The following is a 13,173-nucleotide window of genomic DNA, read 5'->3' on the forward strand; positions in this document are numbered from 1 at the left end:
ACAAAACAAATGGTTAACACCTAAAGATAAATGGTAGAAAGGTGACTGAACAGTGCTCAGGAATTCAGGTTCCTTTTGTTGCTGCTGAATAATCTGCACCACAAGGCTTCCATTTTCAAGATGGCTCCTAACTATAGAATTTGTGTTACAGAAAGAAAGGAGGGGAGACATGTATGGCATCCCTAAGATGGGTATCTGTAGCAGAAATATCTATAATAAGGTTGAAACTCCATATGTGTAAAACAGTATATCAGAGAACTACTAATGTAATTATGTTGACATCAGACAAAACAGATCCGGAAGTAAAATCATCAAAATTACAAAACTACATGAGAAATACACGAATCCAGACACATAGTGGGAGATTTGCAGATAATGTTCTCATACCTAATAGATAAAACAGACATGAATTATAAAATTTTTGAACATTTCAACATGATCCAAAAGCTTGAACTAAAAGATATGTGTTTATCATCTGCAGAATGTACACTGTTTTCAAACGTAGACCTACACAATCTACAAAAATTGAACCCATATTGGCACAACAAAGGTCTCAAGAAATTTAAGAGATTGTGTTCTGGGACTACAATGTAATTATGTTAGGAAGCAAGCACAAGAGATAACTAGAAAGACTACATTTGTTTGAAAATTACAAAATACTGCTAAACAGTCCATATCAAAGCAAAAATCATAATTCAGATAATTTAAAACTGAATGAAAATATAAATATATGTTTATATACATGCAATGCAAATAAGGCATTCTTTATAGATAAATGCATAACTTTATGTGCTCTTACGAGAAAAGTAGAAAGGCTAAAAATTAGGTGATACATATCTCATTTAAAAGTTAGAATGAATAACAAAAGAATTCACAGAAATCAGGGATAGTAAAAGGAAAAAGCAGAAATCAACAAAATAGAAAATAAGATACAATAGACAGAAACAACAAAGCCAAATGTTAGCTGTTCTATTAGTTAATTCTCATACTGCTATAAAGAATTGCGTGAGATTAGATAATTTGTGAAGAAAAGAAGTTTAACTGACCCACAGTTCAGCATGGCTGGGGAAGCCTCAGGAAACTTACAATAATGGCCAAAGGGGAAGCAAACACATCCGTCTTATGTGGCAGCAGGAGAGAGAAGAATGAAAGCCCAGAGAAGAGGGAAGCCCCTTATAAAATAATCAGATCTCTTAAGAACTAACTCATTATCACAAGAAAATGATGGGGGAGTCCACCCCCATGATGCAGTTATCTCCATGTTGCCCCTCCCACAACATGTGGGGATTATGGTAACTAAAATTAAAGATGAGATTTGGATGGGCACATAGCCAAACCATGTCAGTTGTCTTTAAGTCTAATAAAATAAACAAATCCATGATGAGATTAAGAAAAAGAAAAAAGTAATAGAATAAAAGGAAGACATGATGGAACTATAAATACAGCAATTATAAACAAGAAGAGAGAAGCCAACTATACATTTGAAAATGTCAGTGAAAAGGGGGTAAATTACTGCAAAAACAAAACAACTGTATCAAAAAAAATAGTTTCCCATTAACAAAAATAGAATCTGCTATTGTTAATCTTTCTGCCAAGAACTTTAAGCCTAGTAGTTTTGCTTAAAAGTTTGATTAAATATTTAAAGAACTAAATAATTATATTTTTATACAGTTTATTTCAGAGAATCAGAAGGAAGATGGACAAGTCTATAATTCATTTTATGTGGCTAGCATTACATTGATACCATAACCTGATAATGAGAGAGTGAAAAGGGAAAAATGCTACTCCTGAATTTAGTTGCATAAATTATATAAATTCCAAACACAGGGAACCCAGCAACATATGAATACAATAATTCATTATGACCAACTTAGACTTAGCCCAGCCATCAGAGACTGATTAAACATAAGCAAATCAGTTAATGTGATTATCACATTAATGAATTTAAAAGATATGGGAAAAGTTATTTAATAAAACTTGACATTCCTTCTTAATAAAACCTCTAACATACCAGAATAGAAGCTGTAGAAGATGCTTGTGTTGCCCTGCTCCATATGGCTTCTTGATTTCAGAGTAGCACATACTTTTATTTCATTCAAAGCATTTGACTGGGCGTTTCCCTGCTTCCTGCTTTAGAGCTTTCTCTAGACAGTACAAAAGCCTTTGGTCATTGCATGGGTAGACCAGAAAAACAAGTAGTTAATGCATAGAGGCAATACTCAACCAGCGGATTTGAGAATTCTTAGAAATGTATGTGAATTCTGTAGATAATTAAATAATATAAAATTTAAAGATTGTCCATAATATAACATTCTCAGAGTAAGGCTTAATGCTGGAAGAACATAGTGGAATTTCAAATATACCTGTTTTTCATCAATAGACATGCAATGAGCATCTCCTTTGTCAGACACTATGCTTAGCTCTGGAGAAGACATTGAACACTCTCAAGGAGCTCAAAGTCAAGTGGAAGCACAGCGTGGGTAAACCCATTAAAACACATTGCATGAAAAACTGAAATACCCATGAATGTAAGGTGTTATGCAAACACAGTGAAAAGCATCTAATGTTATCTAAAGAAGCTGGGGATACTCTATTAAGAAAGAATCTCTCTCAAACTGTGCTTTGAAGGCTAAGTAGAGTCTACATTACAGAAAAATGTGGGGTTTTCTATGGATAGCTAATGAAAATCCAGAGGTCAAAAGAGATGCTCTAGAAAGAGTGACTGAGTATATCATCTATATAGTGGAGACACAGTAAGAGACTGGAAAGACAGTAGTTTATGGAGACTTTAAAGAGCTCATATATCTGCAGGTTCTGGGAGCCTTCGAATATTTAAAATAAGCAATGATGTAATCAGTTGCCTTCCAGAAATGTGGAAAAATAAGCTTTCAGTTGGGAAAAGAAAAATCTAGTACCATTTTTATACCAACAGAGTTGAGTTTAATGTTTTGAAAATTGAAAGGGACAATTTCAGTATATTCCCCTCTTTTGAGAAAATGTGAATGTGACATTGGTTCTTGAACTCTGAGGGGATTATAGCAGAAAAGGAAAATGTGTGTCTGGAGTAACCATACTTTTAATACGCAAAGATGAATTAACAACTAAATATAAATTTTAAAACCTAAATTTTTAAAAATTATATATTTAGTCTTAAATATCTAAATTAATGCTGCTCAGTAGACCTAGCTTTAGTCAAGCATTAATTAATGGATTCTAAATTTCTTACTGGGTAACACACATTCATTTAATGGCTTAATCCATTAAAAATAACCCCTCAAAATTGGATATTAGAAAATAAAAACGAAGCAAAACCAAAGAAGAACTCCTAAAAACATTAAACTGCTAATGAGTAGCCCAAATACGGTGTTTTCTTTCTCCAATACAGAAAGGCATTTTTATAACTTCTCTTACACTGAAATAATAAAAATGATTTTTTAAAGTGACAAATCTTATCAGATCGTTGATAATGAGGTTACCTACCTCAAAGCACACATCCTTTCCTATCACTAGGATGGAAAACTTGAGATGAACTAATGATCTTAGATACCAATTATTTGTTTTAAGTAACCACAAGCATTTTAAGAGCACCAAACAAGCATGAAAGACAAATCGCTATGGTTTGGAGAATTATTTTAGTGGCTTTTGAAAGATAATATGTACTATCTATCTTAGAGTCTACATTTCAGTGGTGATGCATTGATTAGTCATCTCACCTATTATACCCTTTATCTGGTCACCTGGTGACATTCTGAGTTTCATTAATTTCTTTTATTTCAATTTAATTTATTATTTTAATTTTTTTGGAGAGATAAGGTCTTTCTGTGCTGCCCAGGCTGGTCCTGAATTCCTGGCCTCAAAATATCTTCCCAACTTGGTCTCCCAAAGTGCTGAGATTACAGGCATGAGCCACCATACCCAGCCCTCACCAATTTCTTTTTGTGAAAGATTTGAGCTTAGGTATATTACTTCTCCTTCATGAGCACTGTCTTTATTGTCAGAGTGATATTTTGAATTAAGAAATTTAAAAACGTTATTTTCTCAACCAAGAAATGTTTTGGTTAAAAAACATTTTAAAAAATTGTTAAATGTCTACTGCCTTCTACTCTAGGGCCACTTTCTCTGTATTACTTTTTAATATTTAACACTCAAAAATGAAAGTGAATCCTAGGATACACCAAGAGGTATTGTCAAGAAATGCAAGAAATAAAAAGCTCACTGCTTTTTAGGTATTTTTACATTAGGCCAGAGGGTGACAACTTTTTCTGTAAGTGACCAGACATGAAAATTTTAGGCTGTGAGGGAAAGGCAATCTCATCTCCAGTACTCCGCTCTGCTGCTATAGCACAAAAGCAACCACAGACAATGTGTACACAAATGAGCATGGCTGTTTCCCATTAACATTTTATTTATAGACACTAAAATTTGAATTTCACATAATTTTTTATGTGTCATAGCATTCTTTTTTATTGTTTCAACAATTTAAAGAAATGTAAAAGTCATTCTTAATTTATGGGGTGTACAAAAGCAGGCCCCAAAGTAAAACTGGCCTCAGGGCTATAGTTTGTGACTTCTGGATTAGACACATGTGGTAGGTATGAATTGTAGTACAGAAATAAAGTGTGCAAAAGTCCTAACATTTCTAGTTTTCTTCATAATGATAAATTAATATCACAATTATTCCTTCGCTAACATGACAAAAAACATTTGTTCCGGCACTGAGGTTGAAGGTTTTAGAAACTGGCAATGCTAAAGCACCTTGGTGTAGGTATGAAGAGGGGATTATCTGATCCTAGTGGTCATCTATCCATACTGATCTTTCCTGGGAGATTGATGTTCCTTGGTCCATGTGTGCTAATCATCAAAACAGAAAACTGCAGAGGTAGTTTTTATTTCCATTAACAAGGCATTTTTCTCCTTCTCTGTTGTATGCTCATGTTATTCTCATGTTTGCATCATGGTTAAACATGGGGCACTTCAAGAGCTGCAGAGCTTTCTGCTTAGAATGCATCATGCAACCATATTCTCTGGGAGTTTCCTAGGACTCTATATCAGAAAGAGAATATGCATTCTCTCTATGCTGGGTTCTTTGTTGACCAGTATTCTTCCCATAGCCAGCCTGGGGAGCAAAACAAGTGACTATCCCTTCCCAGAGGCTCAGTAATGTTTAAACACCCATTGCCATGCATTGAGCAGGGCAGCTACAAGCTGTATGGGGTGATAAAGGTGCAGGGAAGAAACAGGGCTAGAAAGAAATGCTAGAGACATTGTGATGAGTAGTTCAACAATGTTTATGTGTCTATTTACACAATTTTACACATTGTATTTTAGTTATTAAATACGTATTGAAATCCTACTATGTGACAAAAATTGTTTGAGATACCGGGAGTACAGTGTGAAGCTAACAGGTACAGGTTTTTTTACTCATGAAACAGTGTACGATGAATAAAAGATGATCATTCCATAATATAATAATAATTTAATTTATTATTTTAATTTATTTTGTATCGACAAGGTCTTTCTGTACTGCCCAGGCTGGTCTTGAATTCCTGGCCTCAAGATATCTTACCAATTTGACCTCCAGAAGTGCTGGGATTATAGGTATGTAATCTTGGCATTAATCTTAAAATTAATCATCGTAAATAGTGATTAAGCCACATGGACCAATAACATACTTTGACAATTGTGGCAATTTACATATTTATGCTAAAGGAATCAGATAAGCTGATATTAATTAATTTGAGCTGACATGTCAATTTTGGGGGCAAATCTTGCTGGAAGGGTCTCTGTCTTCTCTCTCTCATACACACACCACACACACACACACACACACACACACACATATACACACTCACACATACACAGACAACTGGATTCAGAGAAATATAGACAAGATCAGTTAGTCATAACTACATCTGAAATACTTCTATTGTCATTCTGAAAATTAATATGAAGGGATAAACACTGAAGAAAATAAAACATTTTTTTTGGCAAAATGGAGATTTCCATCCAAGTACGTTATAATTTTATTCTCTGTTATGTGTGAGTGTAGGTATGAGAGACTCCTGAAAGCCTTCCAAACAACTAGGGTTGAGGGTACCACAGAACTTTACAGGGACTATTTGGTATTAGAATGCAATGACATTTTGCAGCTTTCAAAATCTGTATGAAGCAATGAATTGAATCAGAAATTTTGCAAATCAACTGCCTTATCAAGTCTGTTTTGAAGTCTTCTTGGTCTCCTGCTGAGCCAAGACTACATCCCAGCACAAGGAAAGTTTAATTATATTGGATATATTTCTAGTAGGAAATATATTCAGAATTTCAATATGTAGGACAAAAATATTTACTATCTAAGTTTAAAATATTGAGGGGTAGAAGAATGATTTTGAGACCCTCTCATAGGAGAAAAAAGTTAGAGTGGGTGTTTGCTTTGCATATCTCTATAAACATCTTTAATTTCTCCAGAACTACTTTTTTCTGTTTTCCAATATGATGATTTTAATGATAATTACTGATATCCTTGCTAAATATGTAGATAGAAAGTAAATGGAAAACAATGGAGAAAGTTTTTCTAAAATTACTCTACATAATTCTTCAAATATTTATGGTTGTGGTACTAATATTATTCCAGGGAGACTTGTGGTCTTTTTCGTTAGTGTTCATGATAGTTCAGTGAGAAAGAGTAAAATCAATGTGTTCTCCTTCCTAAAATTTATTTAAATTGATTATTTTCACCCTACACACCACATGCATTTTCAGTTGAACTGCTTCAAATTTCACTTGAAACTTAAAATTTCTTACTCATTTTTAAACATTCCACCTTTACCTGATCCCAAATCTGATCTTCTGCTCCCCAAATTCTCCCCACTGTTCTTACATTTCACCAATACCTAAGTTACCTCAGTCTGCGACATGCCAGGTCACATCTGTGTCATCACTCTGAGAGTAATGGAAGGCCCCAGAACCTAAATCAGCTATGAAATTAAATGTTCATCTTAGTGAAAAATGAAAAATTTGCTTTTAAAATAATAATTCATTACTAAGCAAACTTACTCTCTGCTACAGGTAGCCAACACAATGCACCTCATTCTTCCTACATTTTCTTCATTTTACATTTGTCTAATTACTGTGTCCAATAATCATCACTTTTAACATGGTCATTCCTTGGTTACTCTGGGAGCTTGCAATGGTTAAAAAAGAAGGCCAGACACGTGTTTCACACCTGTAATCCCGGCTCTTTGGAGGTTGAAGAGGAGAATTGACTGAGGGCAGGAGTTCAATATCAGCCTGGGAAATACCCAAGGTCTGCAAAAAAATTTAAAAGATACACCCAGGCATGGTAGTGCGTGCCTGCAGTCCCAACTACTTGGGAGGCTGAGGCAGGAGAATCATTAAGGACCAGGTGTTTGAGGCTGCATTTAGGTATGATCACACCACTGCACTCCTGCCTGGCTGACAGAGTGAGACACTGTCTCAAAAAAATAAATAAATAAAATAAATAAAATAAAATAAAGAGGAAGAAGTGACGGTTTCAATGCTGGACTATTTAAAAATATATATAACTGAAAGACTGTGTTAAGGAAAACTGAGTCCACAAGGGATGTGGTTTCAAAGGCAGGAATTTCCCAACGCCATGCTTCCATCAACATCCCCATCAGGGAACATAGAGTTCTTTGTCTAACTTTCCCGCAATCGAGCTAGGTGGAAAATCCAAGTGTGCTCCTTTGTTCAAAAAGCCCTCAAAAAGCTCTGGGAGGAGGGGACCTCTGTTGTAGACCTAGCAGCAAATCCGGTATCAGAGTCAAAGATCAATCACTTCAGCCTAGATTTAAAAGAACACCTCTCATTGAAGGAGAACATGAAAGAGGTGGTACTAACTCCAAGGTTTAAAACCTACTGCTCCTTACCTATATGGAATCCTCCCTTGGATCCCCTCCCACAGCAGCATGGGAGCCCTCTATTCTCTCTTTCTCTCTTTCTGCCTAATAAATTGCTCTCTGCAAAACTCTTTTGGTCCACGATATTTATTAAAAAGGTAAGCTCACGGTGCCTCCAGGGCCCCTCCCCCCATTGCTGGGGCAAGAGAGTTCAAGAACCTGGGCACATCAGGGAAAACATCAGATCAGAGAACTAGAAATGTCTTTGGGATGCCCTGGCAGCTCTGCTTCTGTCCCCCAGCTACACCTTTAGCAAGCATGGGGAGGGAGCTGAGCCCATGCACCCCGCCCCAGTTACATAACCATGTTATTACATACAGTTAACCATAAATAGGCAACAACAAATATAGGCAAAAATATGGCAATGCCCATTAATTTTTTCTTCTCCATATACATTCATGAAGTTTCCCTTTATGTTTCTTTTTTACTTAGAAGTACAAAAGTAAATTACATTCTCTTGATATTTCTAGCTGTTATCAGAGAATGGATAAAATGGAAACAAGAAGAATTGATTGTAGAGAAGACTCATTCAAAAAACTAAATTGTAAAAGTCTTTGATCATTCATGTGTTATTTTTGAAAGAGAATTTGGTATTATATCTGTGAAAGGCTCTGCCTCACACAGGGAAGCCTAGAAAAAAAAATCCTATAAAATATCATAAATTTAAACTTTGGTAGAAGAAATCTGATTCTATTCAGCTTTTAAATCAATTTCCCTACTCCTGGCTAACCCCTCCAATCCCACCTTCACAAATATAGCATAAAAAAGAATTCTACACTTCTAAAAGGTAGGCAAAGAAAAATACATTAATTTTAATTAATGATTTTTAAGTTAAGATTAATTTTGGATCCATTGAACTTCCAATAAAATATAATAGTATTTTGTGTCTTCTATGTTCCTTACATAATACATTAAATATTTTTGTATAATAAGAGAATACACTCATTGCCACTTTGTTAAAGAAGCTAGTGGCCTGGGCAGGGAATAGATGTGAGATTTGGGGTACTCTGTGATACCCAATAACTATGTGATCATGTGAAAGGGCATCTGGGCCTCATTTTGGTCATCTAAAAATTATATAATTGAATTATTTCCAAAGATATTTTCAGTTCTAAAAGCTTATAATGTGAAATATGTTTTTGATATGTGAAATATGTTTTGATTTTAACTATTCATACAAATTTACTGTTTTTACACTGGATCATTACTTCCCTCAATGGTAGATTCTCCTTAAGAAAAACAAAGCTTATTTATAGCAGTTTTTCCTCAGGGAGGCTATGATTTGCTCTATAATAATTTGATGTATAGCACAGTTTTCACTTGCACACTTGGGTAAAGTGGTTGAGCAATCTATGAGAAGTATTTTCAGATTATCTTATCTAAGACTTAAGACCAGACACACAGGCAGACTGGGGTTAGTCGTGTGGTAGAAGAGGCCCAGAAACCAGGAGATAACTTAGGTGACTAGTGAAAAACAGCAAAGGATTTAGGCAACTTTAATTGCCTTAAATCAGTAGAGCAAGGATATGTTCTAATGTCAGGACAGGTCAACAAACAAAAATGCAGGATTAAGGAAAGAGAGATTCCAGTAAGGATCAAAATCCATGATAGGCATGTTATTAAGTCCTAATAATAACAAGTGTTGGCAAAATTTTTCATAAAGAGTCAGATACCAAATATTTTAGGACACACAGTCTTTGTCATAACTACTGAATTCTACAGTTGTAGCACAAAAGCAGCCATAGATTATATGTAAATGAATGAGCATGACTGTGTTCCAATAAAACTTCATTTATGGACACTGACATTTGAATTTTGTATAATTTTCATGTTACAAAATATTCTTTTTTTGATCCTTCAACCACTTAAAAAGGTAAAACCTATTCTTAGTTGGCAGGCCTTACAAAAACAGATGGTGGGCCAGATTTGGCCCATGAGCTGTTGTTTGCCAACCCCTCATGATAATATAACACAGTCAAATTGAGGACTTTTGAAATATGAATGAGCTTATAATATGTTAATTTTAGTAAATTAAAATCAGCAAATGTATTATTTGAACACATTTTATTTTCTTAAAATTTTCTCTTGCAATAGTGTTTGTATTCTTTATTAACTTGATAATAATATCTACCACTTATGGCTTATTTACAGTATGCTCAATAATAAACTTACAATAAGTTTAATACGAGAAGTATTATGTGCCATTTATAATCATCAGTGTTATTTTACAGATACTTACAGTCATTTCCTGAGGCAATATTTGCATTTTATGTGTGAAGAAATGAAGTGATCAAATAAGTAATTAATATTTCTAATATTTCATATCTACACTGTTACATCAAAAGCCTGTTCTGTTAATGATTCTACTACATAGGCTCAGATACCAGTTTTTTCTTTAATAACACACAGGAAATCTCTGTTCATGTTCATATTGGCTGAAATTCTGAATTGATAAAGAGAGCTAATCTTGTAATTAATTGTCAGTATTTTTGTTTTGAGGAAATATTTTTCTAGCATTTATATGCCAATATAAAAATTATGAAAAGAAAAAAGAAAAACTACACACTCAAAATAGAAGTAAAGACTCAGTTATTTTAAGGCCATAATGAAGTATAAAATCACTTTATGAATATTTCCAGGGTCAACCTTTTTCAACATCTCTATTTAATTCAATTTTGATATTTTGAAGAATCTTAGTAACTTTAATAAAACACTAGTAGTTCATTTAACTACTCATTCAATCAGTAAATTTATTGAACATTTGCATATGCCAACCAATATACTCTGCTTGGAAATACATTATTGAGAAAGACAGATCCCTTCTGTCCTCAACCTAGTGGAGTAGACAATATACTTATTAAAATAGCCACAATTTGTGCATACTGTAAAGAAAAGATAAAGGATGTCATGGCTTGTTACATAGAGCATCTGTTCCAGGATGGGGTTCAGGAAAGAGTTTTGAGCTGAGATCTACTGAGGCAAACATACTGAGATCTAGTGAGGCAAAATAGTACTATGTGGTCTCCAACCACATACTCCAAACATGTGGTTGGAGACCACATAGTACTATTTTCAAGCTCCTAATGCCAGATTGCCTAAAAGGAGAGAGCAAGATGGATAGTGGCCCAACCTCAGGCCATGGTAGTATGCAAAGTGAGATCAGGCAAATGTAAAGGAGTTGGTGAAGATTTGATCTTTATCCTAGGAGTCATGGAAGAGTTTTAAGCAGGAAAATTAGAATATTTGATTTTTCTTTTAATCATATGGAGCCTGGGATATAATGGAAACAGAAGTGATCTGGGGAGCTCAGGGAAAAGGCCACTGAAACGATCCATGTGAGTGCTGTTAGTGTTTTAAACTAGGTTGTGTTGAAGAGACAAAAAATAGTAGATTCATGAAATATGTTGGAAGCAAATACATTTGGACAGTTGATTTCTTTACATTCTTTGGATCTCAGTTTAAATAATCGGTAAAAGGGCCATTTCTTACTATTCTATCCCATTCATATTCTCTAAGATATTATTCTTTTGTATTATATTTTATAAGATTTTAATTATTTATTAGCTCATTCACTTCTGAAAGCCCTATTAGAGATGAGACTATGTCATTTTTGACTACTGTTTCTGTCATAGCACTGTGCTTGATAGGAGCAGCACTCAGTGTATATTTGTGAAACAGTGAAAAAACAAGCTGAGTTTTATGAGCAACTACATTAAAACATATGGCCTTAAACTATGTTTGGAGAAATAGAAAGTGAGAGTACTACTTGGATAGTGGTTTGAAATACTAAAATATCTCATTTTATACTTAAGTATTTCATATTATTACTGATTAATATAACATGGTATGGATAAACATAGGTTATTTATTTATCAATTGAAAGACATCTAAGTTATTTTGAGTTTTTGGCTATTACAATAAAACCTTCTATAAAAACTCACATACAAGTTTTTATGTGAATATAAGTCTTAATTTCTCTGAAATAAATATTTCTAAGAGTGAAATTGCTGAGTGACAGGTTATTTACATATTAATTTCTTTTTTTTTAAATGCCAGTGTTCTTCAGAGAGCCTTTACCATTTACACTCCAATCAAAAATAAATGAATGATCTAGTTTTTCTCCATTCTCACCTAGCATTTTCTTTTGTCACTTTGTTTTATTTTTTAAATTTTTTAGCCATTCTAATAGGTGTGCAGGTATATCTCATTGTGACTTCAGTTTACAATTATCTAATAACTAATGAATTTGAATACCTTATCATATGCTTATGTACTTATTTGCTATACCTTCTTCAATGAAATGTCTGTTCATGTCTTTTGCCTATATTCTAAAATTATTTATTTATGTATTTATTTATGTTTTTATGCTCAGTTTTTAGACTTCTTTATATATTTTGATCTAAGATTTTTTCAGATACACTATATGCAAATTTTTTTCCAGTCAGTGTTTGTCTTTTTATTCACATAGCAAATTTATAACTTTTTGTTTATCTGTGTCACAACCCAAATCTCATCTTGATTTCCTACGTGTTGTGGGGGACCTGGTGGGAGGTAAGTGAATCAATGGGGCAAGGCAAGTCTTCCCCATGGCTGTTTCATCATAGTAAGTCTCACAAGAGCTCATGGTTATAAAAAGGGGAATTTCCATCCAAAAGTGCTCCTCTGTTTGCCTGCTGCCATCCACATAAAATAAAACTTGGTTGTCTTTGTCTTCTGTCATGATTGTGAGGCTTCCCCAGCCACACGGAACCATAAATGCAATTAAATTGCTTTTACCTGTAAATTGCCAAGTCCCGGAAATGTCTTTATCAGAATCATGAAAACAGACTAATACAAAGTCAAATTTATTATTTTTTTCTTTTTGTCAATCATGCTTTTCGTGTCAATTCTAAGAATTGTTTAACTAGCTCTAGATCCAAAAGATTTATCCTATTTTTTTCTGAAAGTTTTAGTTTTATCTTTTGCATTTAATCCATAATTCATTTTGAGGTAACTTTTGAATAAACTGAGGTTTCAGTTATTTTCTATTTAATTTTTGGCTCTACAAATGTCCAATTGCTCCAGGGTTGTTTGCAGAAAGGCTATCATTTTTTCTCTATTGCTTTTAGAGGTCTATCAAAAAATCAGTTGGACATATGTGTGTGAACCTACTTGTGTGTCTCTATTTTGTTCTACTGATTTACATGCCTATGCCTTCACAGAACTGAACAGTCTTGATTACTGTAGCTTTATAATA

Source organism: Saimiri boliviensis, chromosome 2 (assembly GCF_048565385.1).
Source record: "Saimiri boliviensis isolate mSaiBol1 chromosome 2, mSaiBol1.pri, whole genome shotgun sequence".
Lineage (NCBI taxonomy): Eukaryota > Metazoa > Chordata > Mammalia > Primates > Cebidae > Saimiri > Saimiri boliviensis.